This window comes from Lolium rigidum, chromosome 4, assembly GCF_022539505.1.
Source record: "Lolium rigidum isolate FL_2022 chromosome 4, APGP_CSIRO_Lrig_0.1, whole genome shotgun sequence".
NCBI classification, from domain to species: Eukaryota; Viridiplantae; Streptophyta; class Magnoliopsida; order Poales; family Poaceae; genus Lolium; species Lolium rigidum.
Genome location: NC_061511.1, coordinates 202,545,226 through 202,561,534, shown reverse-complemented (window position 1 = coordinate 202,561,534; position 16,309 = coordinate 202,545,226). Strand labels below are relative to the sequence as shown.

Below are 16,309 nucleotides of genomic sequence, written 5' to 3'. Positions count from 1 at the left end.
CCGGCTGCGGCGGCCCTAAAAGGGCCAAAACCGGACTACCGAACAGCCCAGGCGTGTTTTGAGGTGTTTTAGAGTGTTTTCATCGAGTCCGAAAAAAACACCCCAAAACCACCCCAAACACTTCTAAATCCACTGGCACCAAACGAGGCCTAAGATGTTTCCCCATCGTCTCCTAGCTACGGCATTCTGCCCCCAATCCGCCCGCCATGGGAGAGATTCGCATCTCTTCCCTCTCGCCGTTCTCCTTTCCTCTCTCGCCACAGAAAAATCTGCCGACGAGGACGCTATCTTCGAGCTTGCCAGTTCGTTATCCAACCAGTCCTCGTCATGGGGTTCCGACAGTGACGTCTGCGAGCGCGGCGGCTCCGGGCGGCCTCGATGAGCTCGGCCGCGCCACACTCTCTCGTCGGCCTCCACCTCCGTGACGAGCTTGCCTCACTGCTGCTGGCTGCAAGGACCATGGGTGCTGCTGCCGGCCGATGCTATCGTCGGCAGCGGCTGATGCTGCCGTCCACGCCAGCACCGCTGTTCCTACCATAGGCGCCCGCCTTTGCTGCCAGCGGCGGCCGTAGGTGCTGCCATCAGCGCCCATCGTTGCTACAGAGCTGGACCGGCGGCGCTACAACCTCCGGCCGCCGTTGCTACTTCTGCCAGCAGCCATGGCGGGAGCTACGACCGAAGATGGTGTTGCTTCTATTGCGAGGTGTGCCTTCGCTGTAAGCCGCGACGGCGACGGTGCTTCCAGGGTCTCCGGCGATGCTAAGAAGCAGGGCGGAAGTGTTACCGGCGATGTTGTTTTTCCCTTTTTCTTTGTTTTTGTTGGGAGCGCTGACCGAACATGTTTTGATGAATTGCCCCCATCGAACGGCTGAGGACACGGAGGATCGGGGGATTTGATCCCCCGGAGACGCTCAGCACCGCCCTTAAATCAATCAAGTTTTCCCGGCCCACCTAGTCGTCCTGTATTTCCATCTACGTCGCCAGCTAGAGTTTCAACATTTTATACGTATGTAAACCAGCCATGCATCCACACATTGAAGTTCGGAGTCCATCTACACAGGTCCCCGAAAGATACAACACAGATTACTACGGTACTACTACTCCAACAAGAAGGAGAAGAAGGGAAAGATACACACATTTGTGTAACTCATACATTTTTCACGATGACGTGCTTCTGATGCTGCCATAGCTGCCACAGCATCTCTGCCTTCACTGAATTCTCAAAATAACCCAGCCTAATTTCCTTGAGGCTTGTGAGAACTGACAGCGCGGAGATTTTCTTCAGCCCGGGGTAGAGAATATTAACTTGTAGCAGCTCGAGCCTAGGCATTGTGCCTTCTTCAAACAACACCGATTCAAGTTCCGGTAAGCAATTAAGCTCCAGCACCACGAGACTCGGGAAAACCGAGTTTTGGAAATGGAGCTGTTTCCCCTAGAATGATTTACGCTTCAGGCGTAGAACTGCAAGACTTGGTAGCACTCCAAGAGCTTGTATGGCATCATCTTGCTCCAAAACGCTATTCTCAAGCACCAACTTGCAGAGATTCTGAAGCTGATGGATCCAATCTGTTACTCTGACTAGCTTGCCGTACAGCTTGAGGCTCTCAACCCACCTTAGTGGCGACAAACCCTCACCTAGACAGCTATCTAACTCATCCTCCCACGAGTTTCCTCTCACTGAAAGAGATCGAAGATGAGAGTGACCAGAAATGGCAGACCAGAACTCCGTGCTGTTTTTGATGCTGATACCAGCCACTCCAAGCTTACGCAATTCAGTAAGTTCTCTAAACTCTTTTACAGTAGCATTTCCCTCAACATAGGCACAACCAAGTTTGTGCAGGGCCTTCAGCTGACCAATTCCTCTAGGAACTTTAGCACCATGCGCCCATTTGTCATAAAGCTCATACCGGAACAGATTGAGTACATCACGCCTGTTCAAACCACCATCTAAAACTTGTGGTCTCAATAAAAAAGGAACTGTAGACATCCAAAGGCAACATGAGTCAATCACGGACGGGACAATATCATGAACAACGTACTGATTGTATGCATCTTCTATGTCATCCTCTCCCTTGACATTGGCTCTGCCTAATAGACTATCTGATATACAGAGGTTCTGTAGCAACCCAAGATTGATGATTGTTCTTGGCAACTCAAATATTTTTGTAGATCTAACATCAAGTGTTTGGAGGTGCCGCAAATTCCCCACAGAATTAGGCAAACAGTAAATATTCCAACATCCTCGTAGAGAAAGGTACTTGAGGTGATGGAGCTGTCCGACACGGTCAAGATGGTGATCTCTCAACCCTAGCGTGTCTTCCAAATCAAGGACTCGGAGGAACCTCATGTTCTCAGAGATGAAAAATGGTCTCCACTCTCCGAAAACGGTCAATGATCGTACATGAGACAAGTCGAGCACACTCGGGAATGCATCTCCATCCCTTTTCCAGTTGCTGCCTATCACAAGATGGCGTATTGGACCTTGTGTGCTACTCAAACAACACCCATCCTCCAGTTTGAAGACAAGGTTTTCCTCTCTTGCCTTTGCGATGCATATTTCCCGGATGATATCATGAAGTTGGCAAGAATTAATTTTGCCATTGTAATCATTTACATCTTCCCCTGGTAGGATCATACTCCTATCCAAAAGCTCTTCAAAGTATCTACGACCGAGCTGCTCGGCAGTAATGCCATGAATGTCTCGTGAGTATCCCTCTGCAATCCAGCGTCTCACTAGACGATCCAACCTAATTACTTGATCTTCTGGAAATATTGATAGGTATAGGAAAACAGACTTCAGATAATATGGCAAACCATCGTAGCTCCTCATAAGAACTGTCTTTATTGTCCTAAGTTCAGGATTGATCTCTAGTTCAGCACTAATACAATCATTCATCATTCTCCATTCAATAGCAGTTTTTGGCTTAGTTGCTAGAAATCCACCTATGGTTGATATTGCAAGGGGAAGTCCACCACACTTCTTTAGGATAATCTTTGCTTGCTCCATCATAGCCGGGACAAAATAAATTTGTTCAGTGTTATCTTTCAATACCTACAATGAATATAATTGTAAAATTAAGTATTTCGATTACAGAATAACTATCGCCAAATTAAGACTATCAAATACTATACTTGTTTGTGCTAGCTTCAGCTTGTGGCTCGTCGAAGCTGAAGTAGGATAAAGCCATTGCGAAAATAACAATAGGAGCTCAGTAAAAAAATAATATTTCTAGATTTGAAAAGTTGTCAAAAAAATCACACGACCTAACTTTTGAGTACTGTTTGGACAAAAGTTTTCTTGATTCTAGCTACTTATACATAAGTTGAACGTTTAAAAAAAAATAAAGGTTGTTAGTAACTTAGAGCAATCCGTTTGCACCACTTTATTTTTTTTGCACGGGGAAAAACCAAGTTTTCCTGTGATATTCGTAGAGAAACTAGTATAATATTTTGCTCTTTTAAATTATTACATATATTCTGATTTTTTAAAAAGCATTTTTAAATATAATTGGTACAGAGCTCACTTGTTCCTAGGATGAAAAATAACATTTACACGATGTTTCATGTTGGGCATATGGAACAAGCTTTATTAAGCTTCCGTTGAACTAGGAATCCCTAGATAAGATGAAGACATGCATCCAGTGATAACTCTTATAAGTAAATTTGTGTATTTCATACAAACTCTAGATATACCATTTTTTCGACATTTCGAAATATGATTTTTCGGTAGAGGGAGCATACGCACCCGGGAGCCGAATTGAATTTCCGTGTTTGTTTTTGTGAGAACTAAGTTTAAATGTATCATTACTTGTCTCGTACTCCATGTCTCCCCACTACGGCAGTATGCAGTTCTATATAGACCCCAAAAAGAATATTTCTATACAATGCAACAAAATTCGTATAATTTTCAACATCACTTTCTTTCTCCTTCCACATCGTTCAACCCTGGGGAGACCGATTTCTTCTCCCCGGGGACATGACACTGGACCAATTAAAACTAGATCGTTCCTCAGATCAGTTTAAATCTAATTTTCGAAATTCCAATTCCCAATCCAGATCTCCACGACCTTCAAATTTCGGTGAACATAATGCAGAAATCGACATCAAAATTGACGTGCTTGTACGCATGATCCCATGGCCCGCGGCAGCGCGCAACGGAAAACGTAAGATAACACGGTCGACTGCCCCTAAGAACATCTCGAAGCGATCCCTTAAAACGCCTTCGACGAGTAAAATTCTGCTAAAACTGCGCCTAACCGGTCGTTTATACTGTTAGAGGAGTTAAAATTATAAGAGCCGGTCCCCGAAAGGAGGCTAACTATGTTTGACCACGCCACCGGCCGAGTATATTTTCCCCTCTCCCACCCTCTTCCCCACCTTCCCGCCGTTTCCACATCTCGGCTTCCCCGCCAGCGCTGACACCCCTGACTCCGGTCGGAATGGAACCAACGCTCCCTTCCGCAATCCCGCTACGACACCACGCCGGCTTTACGCCGCCGGAATTGACCGTCATGCCCATGGTTTTGTCAAGGAAGGTTGGGGAGAAAAAATCACGGTGAACGTCAACGCACGGGAGATCAAGGACAACAGCAAGGGTGCGTCCAAGGTCACCTTGTCTGAAACCATGGCTGCTCGCCCTCTCCTTGTTCTGGCAGGCGCCCAACGGGAGAGGAAACCGATGAAGGCGATGAAGGCGCCCGACAGCCAAAGTTCCAGTTCGGCGGCCAGAGAGAGGAAGACGAAGGTAGAAGAGCATAAGCTTGCACTACAAGAGGAAGGATAGCGAAAGAGAAGAAGGCCGAAGAACGTGCTCTCCTTTTTTTGAATGGAGGGTGAGACCCCCAACCTCCGCATCGAAAAGATGCATACGACCATCTTCATTAATTTACTCAACAAAGGACATACAAGGAGCTTACACCAAAAAACATGAAGCCTCCACACAACACCTACACCCGACAATGGGTGCAGCTCGTCTCAACAGGGCATAATGCTTGGGAAACACCGAAATCTCTCCATCAGCTAGGAACCGGGAACATTTCACATACCCCGATTTAACGGACTCTTAGCGAGCACCCCACTACAGAAGTCGTCACCTCCATCGAAATGCCGAGAAATCTTCATTGTTCAGATCCGCATAAACTTCACCAATCCTGCCTATGATGCCACCATGGCGCTAGACGGCGCCTCCTCCCTAAGGTGTGCGTGTCCTCCGTTGAGACTCCACGACGCCACGCCGCCGAGACCCACCGTCATTGACGCGGTAATAACCATGCTGCACCACCCCACTTGTCACCTCCATCCAACAGCTGCTCCAAAAACAATGCCCGCATGAGGGAGCATGGCGTTGAAAGTGTTGGCATCATACGATTTGGGATACCCAAATCTGGGGTTTCCCCCGGAGCAGCACGAGTGAGTAAACGCAGACCGCAACAACGATGCCTCCAACAAGGCAACGACACTTATACACCGCCATCGCTCGTCATGATCGGAGTCTGATCTCGGTTACCGGCAGCCGTGCCTCATTGAACTCGCCGTCTTGACAAGATGTGGAATCTGAGAATGACACAACTAGCCGGCCGACCACCTTCAGTGGAGAAGGAGACCACCACCATCACCATGCCTGGGAACGGCGTCCCCAACTTCCTCATGTTGCAGGCATAGACCAGTACCGATTGGGTGCCATCGATCGACGTACGATATGAAGAAGCGATCAGCAGGTCGCGGCCCGTTCGAGCCCGCCATATGGTCCTAGATCAGACCATCTTGCACAAAGCCAGCACCTCGGGCCGCCTGCAGCCGCCGGAACGCCAAGCGCTTGGCCGCCGCTATCCGCATAAAGCGCGAAGTGGGCGGCAGCGGGAAGGGAGGTTGAGGAAGGGAAGAGCTAGAAGAGCCACCGCTGGAACGCCACGCCTCGACGAAACACCGCCACCGCGCCCCAAACTCTGTCTGAGGAAATTCGCCGCACCACACGATCTTTGCCAGGCAACGCCGCAGGCGGTGGCAGCGGGAAGGGAGGCTGAGGAAGGGGCGAGCTAGAAGAGCTTCCGCCACGCAGGTGCGGAGGTGGCGGGGTTGAAAAAGTTATAATAGCATATTTAGCTAACGCCCACTTTTGGCTCTCAGGTGCGCGCGCCCCCTATATTGAAAACACGTCGGAAATTTGCTAAAAAGAATGTGTCGTAAACTAAATGGTTAGGAAATATATGCAGACATGCATATGTCAAATCAGGAACTAAAGTATTAAGTTATGTAGCCTACACAAAAATAACAAGATGTAATGTTCACAATATAGTAGTAGACACATGCTATTCACAATATAGAGAAAATCCATCTTCTCTTTGTGTAGGTCACATGAATTCGAATTTTTCCTTGAAAATTGACAGGAGTAAGTAGCATGGTGACATGTAGGTGCAAGAATTATTTCAAAAAAATTGACACATTTAAATAGGGTTATTCGAATGTTTTGAATATCAGGGTATGGTGCACCCGAGTGCACCACCCTATATTCGCATATTTAGCCCCCTTTTTATGTTTAATTTTGATTTTATTCAAAATGCAATAAAGTAAGCTTGGGTATGATCTCCAAGGCGGCAGGAGTTGTCTCCTATGGTTAATTATTATATATCCAGATAGTTGTAAGATTCAAGACCTCAAAATTCTTAACACTCTAAGTACAAAAGAACTCTTTCCTCTATTTGGAATGGTTTGGTTCCAAGATGCAGTATTTATGTATATACAATAGGCTTAAACAATAATTTCTTCCAAGAAGACATGACTTTCAAATTTTTAATATTTTAATTGAGAAAACATGTAAAGCATATTTAATATAATATTAAGTGGACAAAAACTCATATGAAAAATAAGAAAGGAAGTTATAAAAGTACCTTCTTTGTGAAGAGATCAAGTGCATCATTATCTCTAAGGCCTTCGAGACTGAACATGTTCCTGTAATCTCTTGAACAATGTTGGGCAATATTTTTTTCTCTTGTGGTGATTATGATCATTCCAGCATTATTCAAACAACCTTTGACCAAATCCCATTCAGAAGTGGATGATATATCATCAAGAACGACAAGACAGTTTTGTGTTTTCAGTAGCCGAGCTAACTCCACCTGCAACTCTTTACTATTCATCAGTGCTATCCTATTATTTTTCTGCTGTTCAGCAACAAAAGTGTTCTTATTTGGCACTCTGGTTGATGTCGCTCCAGGAGCATCTTCTTGAATACTTTTCTCAAGCTGCAAAGCCAAATCTCTAAGGAGTATTTCGGGGTTAAAAGGACGCAGTGCGGTGACCCATGCATGCTTCCAGATAGAAAGCTCTTGGCTTCGGTACACGCTTCGGACAAGAGTGGTTTTTCCCAGCCCACCCATTCCCCAAACTGAGATCACCTTACAATTTTGGTTGTTGTCCGGTTTACCAATTAATTTGATAACAACAGATTTCTCTATTTCTCGCCCAGTAAGCACTCCATCAACCAGAGCCAGTGTCCTGCTGCGATCAAACTTCTTTGTAGCACTTGGTTTAAATACTTTGTCTTCACTTGTGGTCTTTTGTCTTTCATCTTCCTGCTGTATTTCGCTTGTGGGCATGGATGCATGCACAGCCTGAACAAAGAGCATTTCTATGAGAACTTCTGTGCTTGTAATCTACACATATGTAGAAAAAAAGGTCCACTTTACAACCTTGAACTGTTGCAAAAGTTCATACTTTTACTTGAACCGGTTCATTTTTAGTATGAACTATCGAATCATTTTACTTTAACCCAAGGACGCAGGGCGGACCTAGTATCCGGTCTAGATGGTCATATTATCTAGACCATTCATGTAACATGAAGATCTGTGCATGTCAGGTTTTGGCAGGAGATACATGCGTTCAGAAATTGTCCTAGTGTGCCCATCATATTGATGTACCGTAGAGTAATTAATGTGGTAGGTTTTCCCACACTGTAAGATCTGACGACGCATTTGTTGTACCGGCAGAACAAGAAAATGTATAATAGTTTGTACTGTTGGAACTGCATGGTCCATGATGGTCCCTGTCCTCGCACGCCCGTAACTAGCAACACCGGTCCGTGCCTTCGTCCCCGACGCGTCCCCGGGCCTAGCAAGCTCGAATCGGCGCCTCGCCCTCCTTGGCTTCGACAACGTCTTCCTCAGTATCGCCTCTTCTACGAATGCCTCAACCGCGTCACCGACTTCTTCTACGCATACTCAGTTCAGGCAAAACCGGAGTATGTCTTCGTCCCCGATGTGCGCCAGGATTTGGCAAAACTAGGGCAGCACACCTCGTCTCCGATGACTTCGACTGCATCGACCTCGGCATTGACACCCTCTTCGACGACTGCCTCGACGTGTCTCCGTCACTCTCCTCATGCACTATGCGCATGCGGATTCATGTGCGGCTACCTTGACATCGGCACCCGACTACGATATCCACCATGACATTTCCTCGTGTGGCTATCTCGACCAAGGTTGCCGCACCCACGCTCTCAGCTAGCTCGACATCGGTACAAAGGTCTATCATCTTACAAGAGCACATCGGCTTCCACTACAGTCCAAGCATCAGCGACGCGACATTGTCCACGACGCTCCCTCTACGACTGTGGGGGGAGTGTGTCAACCCGTTGGTTCCTACCTTCGGTTTCTCTCCAGTTCGCAAGCGGTAGAACATATGCCGGTGCCACGGGCGGTGGTGGAGGTGAAGGTGACCAGGCCGGTGGTGGAGGTTGAGCAGCCCACTCCGGTGGTGGTGGTGGCGCCGCCCACACCGGTGGTGGAGGTGGAGGTTGAGCAACCAACTATGGTGGTGGTGGTGGCGCCGCCCACGCCGGTGGTGGAGGTGGAAGCCCCCACAGGTTGTACAACGGAGGTGGAGGGGGTGGTTGCACCGGTTGTGTGGCCGAGTCCTCGAGCGACCGTCGTAGGACCTCTTCCTCCGTGAGGCCCGACGGCATGATGCCGGTGGCGTACCGGGGCAGCGGTGGCTGCACCGATCGGTCCACCTCCGAGACGAGGACGCCGAGCCTCGCGATCTCGTTATCCGTCATCGTCTCCGGGTACTCGGACTTCCGGTCCTCCGCCATGGCCAACTGCCATTTCTAGAAAATGCAGGCGATGTAGTCGTCGCTTTCGTCCTTAGCCTCCTCGTTGTGGTAGGCCATCGCGTCGCTGTAGTAGTCGTCCTCCTCCTCCTTGTTGCCGTCGTCCTGTGCAGGCGTCGGCGGCTGCCATGTTCGACGATGAGGAGGCGGTGGGTGCTCAAATGGGTAGTCCCTGTTGCTGAGGAACCCCGTCCGCCTCCTCTCATCGTGCTCAGTCTTGCGCCAGGTGCGCCAGGTGTCAGAGGCGACGGCGTAGGCGGGATCGTCGAGGAGGTCCGGCGGCAGGTACCGTAGCCTGCGCGGATCTCAGCGCTCCTCTGAGGCTTGCACGTAAGCACGAGTGGGACAGGCACCCGAAGGTAGCTGAGCCACCAGGCAGGTGCACGCCCGCCCACCTGTTGCACGGCGTTCAGTTCGTGTGCATGAGCCGCGCCATGTTGACGGGCAGCGGCACCCTCTACGTCGGCTCCGCCTTCTTGGTGCCGCTGCCAGACGCCGCGAAGTAGTTCTTCTTCTTCCCCATGGCGCTGCGGTTGCGCGTGGCGATGGTGGGAGTGGAGGTGTCCATGCTGTGGACAATGCCAGTCGACTACTAAGGCCAACCGCGCGCGGGACACGATGCCATTGAAAGCGGCGCAGAAGCCCAACCGCCGCCCGCCAGTGCACGCGCAGAATACGAAGCCACGACATTGATGGCGAAGGCTGCGGCGCAGACGTGGAAGCGATGCGCTCGATACAACTCTATGGCACGCTGCTAGGCGGGCCCGGTGGAAAAGAGAGTGGTCACTTGGAGCGTCCGCCGCGACGCATCCCTGGCGCAATTTGCGTCGCTGCGGCTGGTTCGATTACTATGCGTTGTCCCGCTGGAGCGGGTTCCAGACGCATTTTCAGCCCGCGTGGACGCAAACGGTGGCTCAACATCTTTTTACGTCTTTTTGCGTCGTCCCGCTTAGATCCTTTAGACTAGTCATAGTGGGGAGTAACATAGAGTAGTAACATGCACCATGTTACTACCCTATGTTACTACCTCCATAGTGGATAGTTACTTATAGGTGGTATCATGTATGTTAGTATTTATTAGATTGTAGACTCATCTTATCTTGAGAAGTGTGATGTTATGGTAACATAGCTAGTTACCACTCCAATCTCTTTCTTCATTTATTAGCATGCCATGTCATCAAAATGCATTGGGGTGTGTGATGTTACTAGCTATGTTACTCCCACTATGAGCAGTCTTAAGTTGGGCACGGAAAGTTTGATGCGTGTTGGTACTGTCGGTCCAAGATTTGCAACCACAGAATAGGAAGTGGACGAAAATCTTGTTCTGTTTTGTCGGTGCCGTGAGTTTGGTCCAAGACCGTGTCTGTGGGAGTGGGATCAAGCCTGGTCAATACATCAATTAACAAGTGATCGAATACGGAACTCCTATACCAAACCGTGCGTTCATCCCGAGGCGGTAGCATGGTTAAGGATGGCAATTTTACCCACGGGTATGGGTACCCGCGGGTACCGTACCCGCATGGGCAGGGTATGGGTACATTTTTATGCCCATGGGTAGTACCCATACCCTACCCGTTAAGTCATGGGTAGGGCACGGGTATTGCTTTGTACCCGCGGGTACGCCCATACCCTGCCCATTTATTGTCAATATCTTAATTATGTTACACATCTACTTTTATTGACTTATGAGTTACTATATGAGAATGGGATTTTTATATTTTTAATTGTTATGTACTCAACTACATGTTATCGAGTTGAGACAATTCATTTTTTAATCGAATTTATTATTGATAAATGTAAAATTACGAGAAACTTATTTACAATTTAACCTACCCACCGGGTACCCAATGGGTATGGGTACCCGCCGGGTATGGGTATGGGTAAAGTTTTATACCCATGAGCACGGGTATGGGTAGAAGTTTGTACCCATCGACTATATGGGTATGGGTATGGTATTGCTCTACCCTGCCCATACCCTGCCCATTGCCATCCTTAAGCATGGTTCAGATAGTGCGATCATCTGGACATACGACCTGAAACTGATTTCCGTAGGTGTTCGCTCTTTTTCTGTCCCCCTCGCCCGTTCTTCATACTGAGTCCTGATCCCGTGTTACTGTGTTAGTTTCACTTTGAAACACCAGGCCACGAGAGATCAAAACGGATCGCGCCTGCCTCTTTCCAAGTCCCACCCATAGACCGGCCGAATTTCTACCGTCACGAAAAAGGAAACCCTCTATATATCCTACGTCTTCCCTCGATGGCTCGATCGTACTCTTAGTTTTCGCGATCCTATTGATCGATTGATACTCTCATTGCCGCCGAAGCAACAAGCAGCAAAAGCATCTAGCTTCAGGAGCCAAGACAACCTCGCATCACCATCGCCAGAGTAGTCGACGGCCAGGATGCCGATCTGAGCTATGATGAACTGCAAGTTAAGCTTGGGTGGTGTCTGCCCTTTCCTCTCCGCTCCTCGGTCGCCCCGGGAGACCCTGGGGCGGAACCGTAGTAATTGGTTAAACCTCGGGTGATTAGCGTGTTAAGGCAGGTGCGCTGGCCGTGTCTTGTTGCTGCACGTCACTTTTGAGCCTCCTGAGAGGAACATCGAGTGAACCCCAACTCCATGTTTCTCTCCCAGTCTTCATGATTGAGAGAGGAACATGGAGTTGGGGTTCGCTCGATGTCATGTATACATCAGCCTGGTTTGCCAACCTCCATGTAGACAACTTCCTATTGTATATACGACATCGAGCGAACCCCAACTCCATGTTCCTCTCCCAATCTTCATACTCCTGAACTGTCGCAAGACGGTGTAGATACCAACGAAGGTTGTATGCCTGACGCACTTCTCCCTTCAGGATGTCCAGATAATCATTGAAAACCTTACTAGATTTCTTTTGATGAGAACAACGCATGCCAACACATCGCCCCGAAACGAAGCAACATCATCAGCAACATCAACCAACATCGACGGAGACGAAGCAGCAGCAGCAGCAGCTTGCCCGGCCCAGCATTCGGTTGGACCGGCCTGGGCGCCGGTTGGACCGGCCCAGGGACCGGTCTGACCGGCATGTGCGCCGGCAGGACAGGCGGACGCCCCTGGACTCGGCCCGGTTGGCACCGGCCTGGGATCCGGTTTCGACCGGTTGGACCGGCCTGGGGCCGGTTTGACCGGAGCTGGCACTGGCCCGCCCGGTTCTGCATTCGGTTGGCCGGCCCTGGGGCCGGATCTGGTCGCGATTTGTCATCTTCTTCCCGATTCCAGACTCGAAATTTCGCGATTTTGACTTCTGGAACAGCCATGGATGATAGGCAAACTGCACCAAAACTTCCTCCAACTCAACCTCCTTCGACCGAGAGCCAAACTCCTCCGATCTATAGCCAATCTCCTCCGATGCAAACCAATCCGAAGAGATCGATCAACAAAACCTCGCCGTGAGCAACCCAGAAATCTGATACCACATGATAAGGGGGATCCCAGCAGATCCTCCTAGGGTGTTGCCCGATCTTTCACAGCGATAACCCAGGTAGATAGAATCTCCCAACAACGCGATGAACGCAGCCTGGAGAAGAGGGAACGAATCCAGCAAGCAACGGATCGATGAACGATATGTCTCAAACCTTGAGCTAGACAATCCTTGATAAACACAAGAACCTTCGCATCGGATATAATAGATAAACGGCAGCGCCGTACCCCCGGAGGGATGATACACGTGAACACACGCAATGGGGTAAACCCTAAACTTTAGTCTAAACTTGTCTGTAAACCCTAGCCGCCCCACCTCCTTATATGAGGGGGAGGTGGCCGGCCAGCCCTTGCTGGGCTGGGGCGCCCCACTATGGGCCTACCCTGGTTTGGTTTGGACAGGTCTAAAACCAAACACAACACTAATTAAACCCTAATTGGCCCACCACATGACCTGGCTACATTATTTCCTAACATAGAATAAATGACACAACCTTAAACTTAATTATTACATAGCGTAGGGTCACTCCTGAATCCTCGATGGCGCACCACCTAGCTTGGTGGAGTCCTGAAATTAGCCTCCACATAGACCTCCATGCCTATATCAACACGTTTCTGCACCCAGGAGCATATGCTCCTGATTTTTGAAATGTGTTTAAACGCATTTTGAAATGTCAATAAAGTTTGAAAAAAATGACGCACGTACATCTTGATGTTCTATATGTCACAAAGTTTTTCACGAAAAACCAGTGTTTTAGTGGCATATGTAAAAAAGAAAATATTGGTGCTAAAAAGCTGCTATTCACGAGAGATTTTTTCATCTTTTTACATAGGACACAGGAAAAGTCAAATTTCCGCGAACCTTGGTCGTGCGCACATAAAATGTTGATATGTAGGCGTGAAATTTTTTATTTTGACTTTTTTTTACATTATTATGCACATGAGATCAAAAGTGCATTTCCGTGATTTTTTTTATCCAAAATTACTTTGACTGATAGATTTTTTGGATGTTAAAATATATCCTGATTAAGCTAATGGCCAAATCTATATTTAGTACACTGTTAATATAAAAAATGACTAAATTAGAAGACAAGAAGCAATATCTCTGCACCAGATTTAACTAATTTCCTTTACTGAGATTTTATAAGCACACCAAGTAAGCTTCTCGCACTAGTAGAAACAAGGACTTTGGTTTTTTGCCCCAGATGTCATTTGCACCGGATTTGGCACGAACCGGTGCTAAAAGGGGTCATTAGCACCGGTTCGTGGGGCGCAGCCGGCCGAGGGACCTTTAGCACCGGTTCGTGTTACGAACCGGTGGAAATGATCTATCTTTTGCACCGGTTCGTAACACAAACCGGTGCAAAGGCTCGTCGCCGAGCACGTGTCAGCCGAGGAACCTTTAGCACCGGTTCGTGTTACGAACCGGTGCAAAAGATAGACCATTTGCACCGGTTCATAACACGAACCGGTGCTAAAGGTCCCCAGCCCTATTTCAGCTCAGCTACCCGGCCAAACAGCCCGCTCACTTCATTTTTGCTAGGAGAAGGTGTGTGTGTTGAGTGCTAAGTTGCTTCTCTTTGGCATGCACATAAGGTGCTCGATGAAATGTGTGAGAGAGTGATGCCGCTTGATTTTACACCCAACAAAAATGAGATGAGGTGCCGGAGCGACACTTAAGCTTTCTCCTCTTTCTTTCCTCCTCGATCAAGGTTTAAGCAACAACTTAACCCTTTCATTTGTATGGTGCTAATTTCCACTATTTATAAATATTATGATGTTTTGTAATTGTTTATTGATAAACTTAATTAATTATTTGATGTAGATGAACCAGCGGCAATGGATGTACGTTGACCGACGTCTACCCGAGTTCAGATCGGGCCTGGAAGAATTTATCCGTGTGGCTCGGTGAAAACCCACAGGCGGATGGTTTTATGTGTTGTCCATGTGTTGATTGCCATAACTTGAAGCAATACCCTGAATGGCAAGTCATTCACTCCCACCTGCTTTGGAAAGGTTTCATGCCTAGCTATAATTGTTGGACCAAGCATGGAGAAAGAGGGGTTATGATGGAAGACGACGAAGAAGAAGAAGAGGATGATGATATGTACCCTAACTACGGTGATACCGCAACAGGGCATGATGAAGATGAAGATGCGAGGAGGAGGTGATCAAGATGAAGAGGCATCAGATGAGCCCGTTGATGATGATCTTCGTCGGGCCATCGCCGATGCACACAGAGATGCAGAAACAGAAAACGAGAAGCGAAAGTTAAAGAGCATGTTAGATGATCACAAAAAGAAGTTATACCCAAATTGCGAAGATGGCAACACAAAGCTCGGTGCCACCCTGGAGTTGCTGCAATGGAAGGAAGAGGCTGGTATATGTGACAAGCCATTTGAGAAGTTACTGAAAATAATGAAGAGGTTTCCAAAGAATAACGAATTGCCCGACGATGACGTACGAAGCAAAGAAGGTTCTCTGCCCTCTAGGATTAGAGGTGCTGAAGATACATGCATGCATTAATGACTGCATCCTCTACCGCGCTGAGTATGAAAATTTGGAAAAATGTCCGGTATGCACTGCACTTCGGTATAAGATCAGGCGAGATGTTGAGGGCGAGCCCCCTAGGAAGAGGGTTCCTGCCAATGTTATGTGGTATGCTCCTATAATACCACGGTTGAAACGTCTGTTCAGAAATAAAGAGCATGCCAGGTTGTTGCGATGACACAAAGAAGACCGTAAGAAAGACGAGATGCTGAGACACCCCGCTGATGGGTCGCAGTGGAGGACAATCGATAGAGAGTTCCCGGATTTTGCGGATGACGCGAGGAACTTAAGGTTTGGCCTAAGTACGAGATGGAATGAATCCTTTTGGGGAGCGAGAGCTGCGGTCATAGCACTTGGCCTGTAACTCTATGTATCTATAACCTTCCGCCTTGGTTGTGCATGAAGCGGAAGTTCATTATGATGCCGAGTGCTCATCCAAGGCCCAAAGCAACCCGGCAACGACATTGATGTGTACCTACAGCCATTATTTGAAGAACTCTTACAGTTGTGGAGCAAACCAGGTGTACATGCATGGGATGAGTACAAACAGGAGTCATTTAACCTACGAGCGTTGCTTTTCGTGACCATCAATGATTGGCCTGCTCTTAGTAACCTTTCGGGACGGACAAACAAGGGATACAATGCATGCACGCACTTGTTTAGATGAGACCGAAGGTGCCTATTTGCATAAATGTAAGAAGGTTGTGTACCTGGGGCATCGTCGATTTCTTCCAAAGAGGCACCCCGTCAGAAAGAAAGGCAATCATTTCGGAGGTGAGGCAGATCGCCGGGTGAAGCCTGAACTCCGTACCGGTGATGCTTTACTTGATATGGTCAAGGACCTAAAAGTAATCTTTGGAAAGGGTCCTGGTGGTCAATCTGTTCCGAATGACGACGTTACCGGACACGCACCCATGTGGAAGAAAAAATCCATATTTTGGGATCTACCCTATTGGAAAGTCCTAGAGGTCCGCTCTTCAATCGACGTGATGCACGTGACGAAGAATCTTTGCGTGAACCTGCTAGGTTTCTTAGGCGTGTATGGGAAGACAAAAGATACACCGAAGCACGGGAGGACCGGTATCGTATGAAAGTCCCAAAAGACAAGCAAGAACAGAATTACAAGGATACAGGGAGTCGCTTAAGTCCCGCCAGCCTACGCTCTTACCAAAGCAGAGAAGGATATCTTT

General features: G+C 48.1%; 1 pseudogene; it reads right to left on the bottom strand.

Moving 5' to 3' along the window:
* Nucleotides 1–1,147: 1,147 nt before the first annotated feature.
* Nucleotides 1,148–3,029, bottom strand: LOC124648054 (annotated as a pseudogene).
* Nucleotides 3,030–16,309: the final 13,280 nt, after the last annotated feature.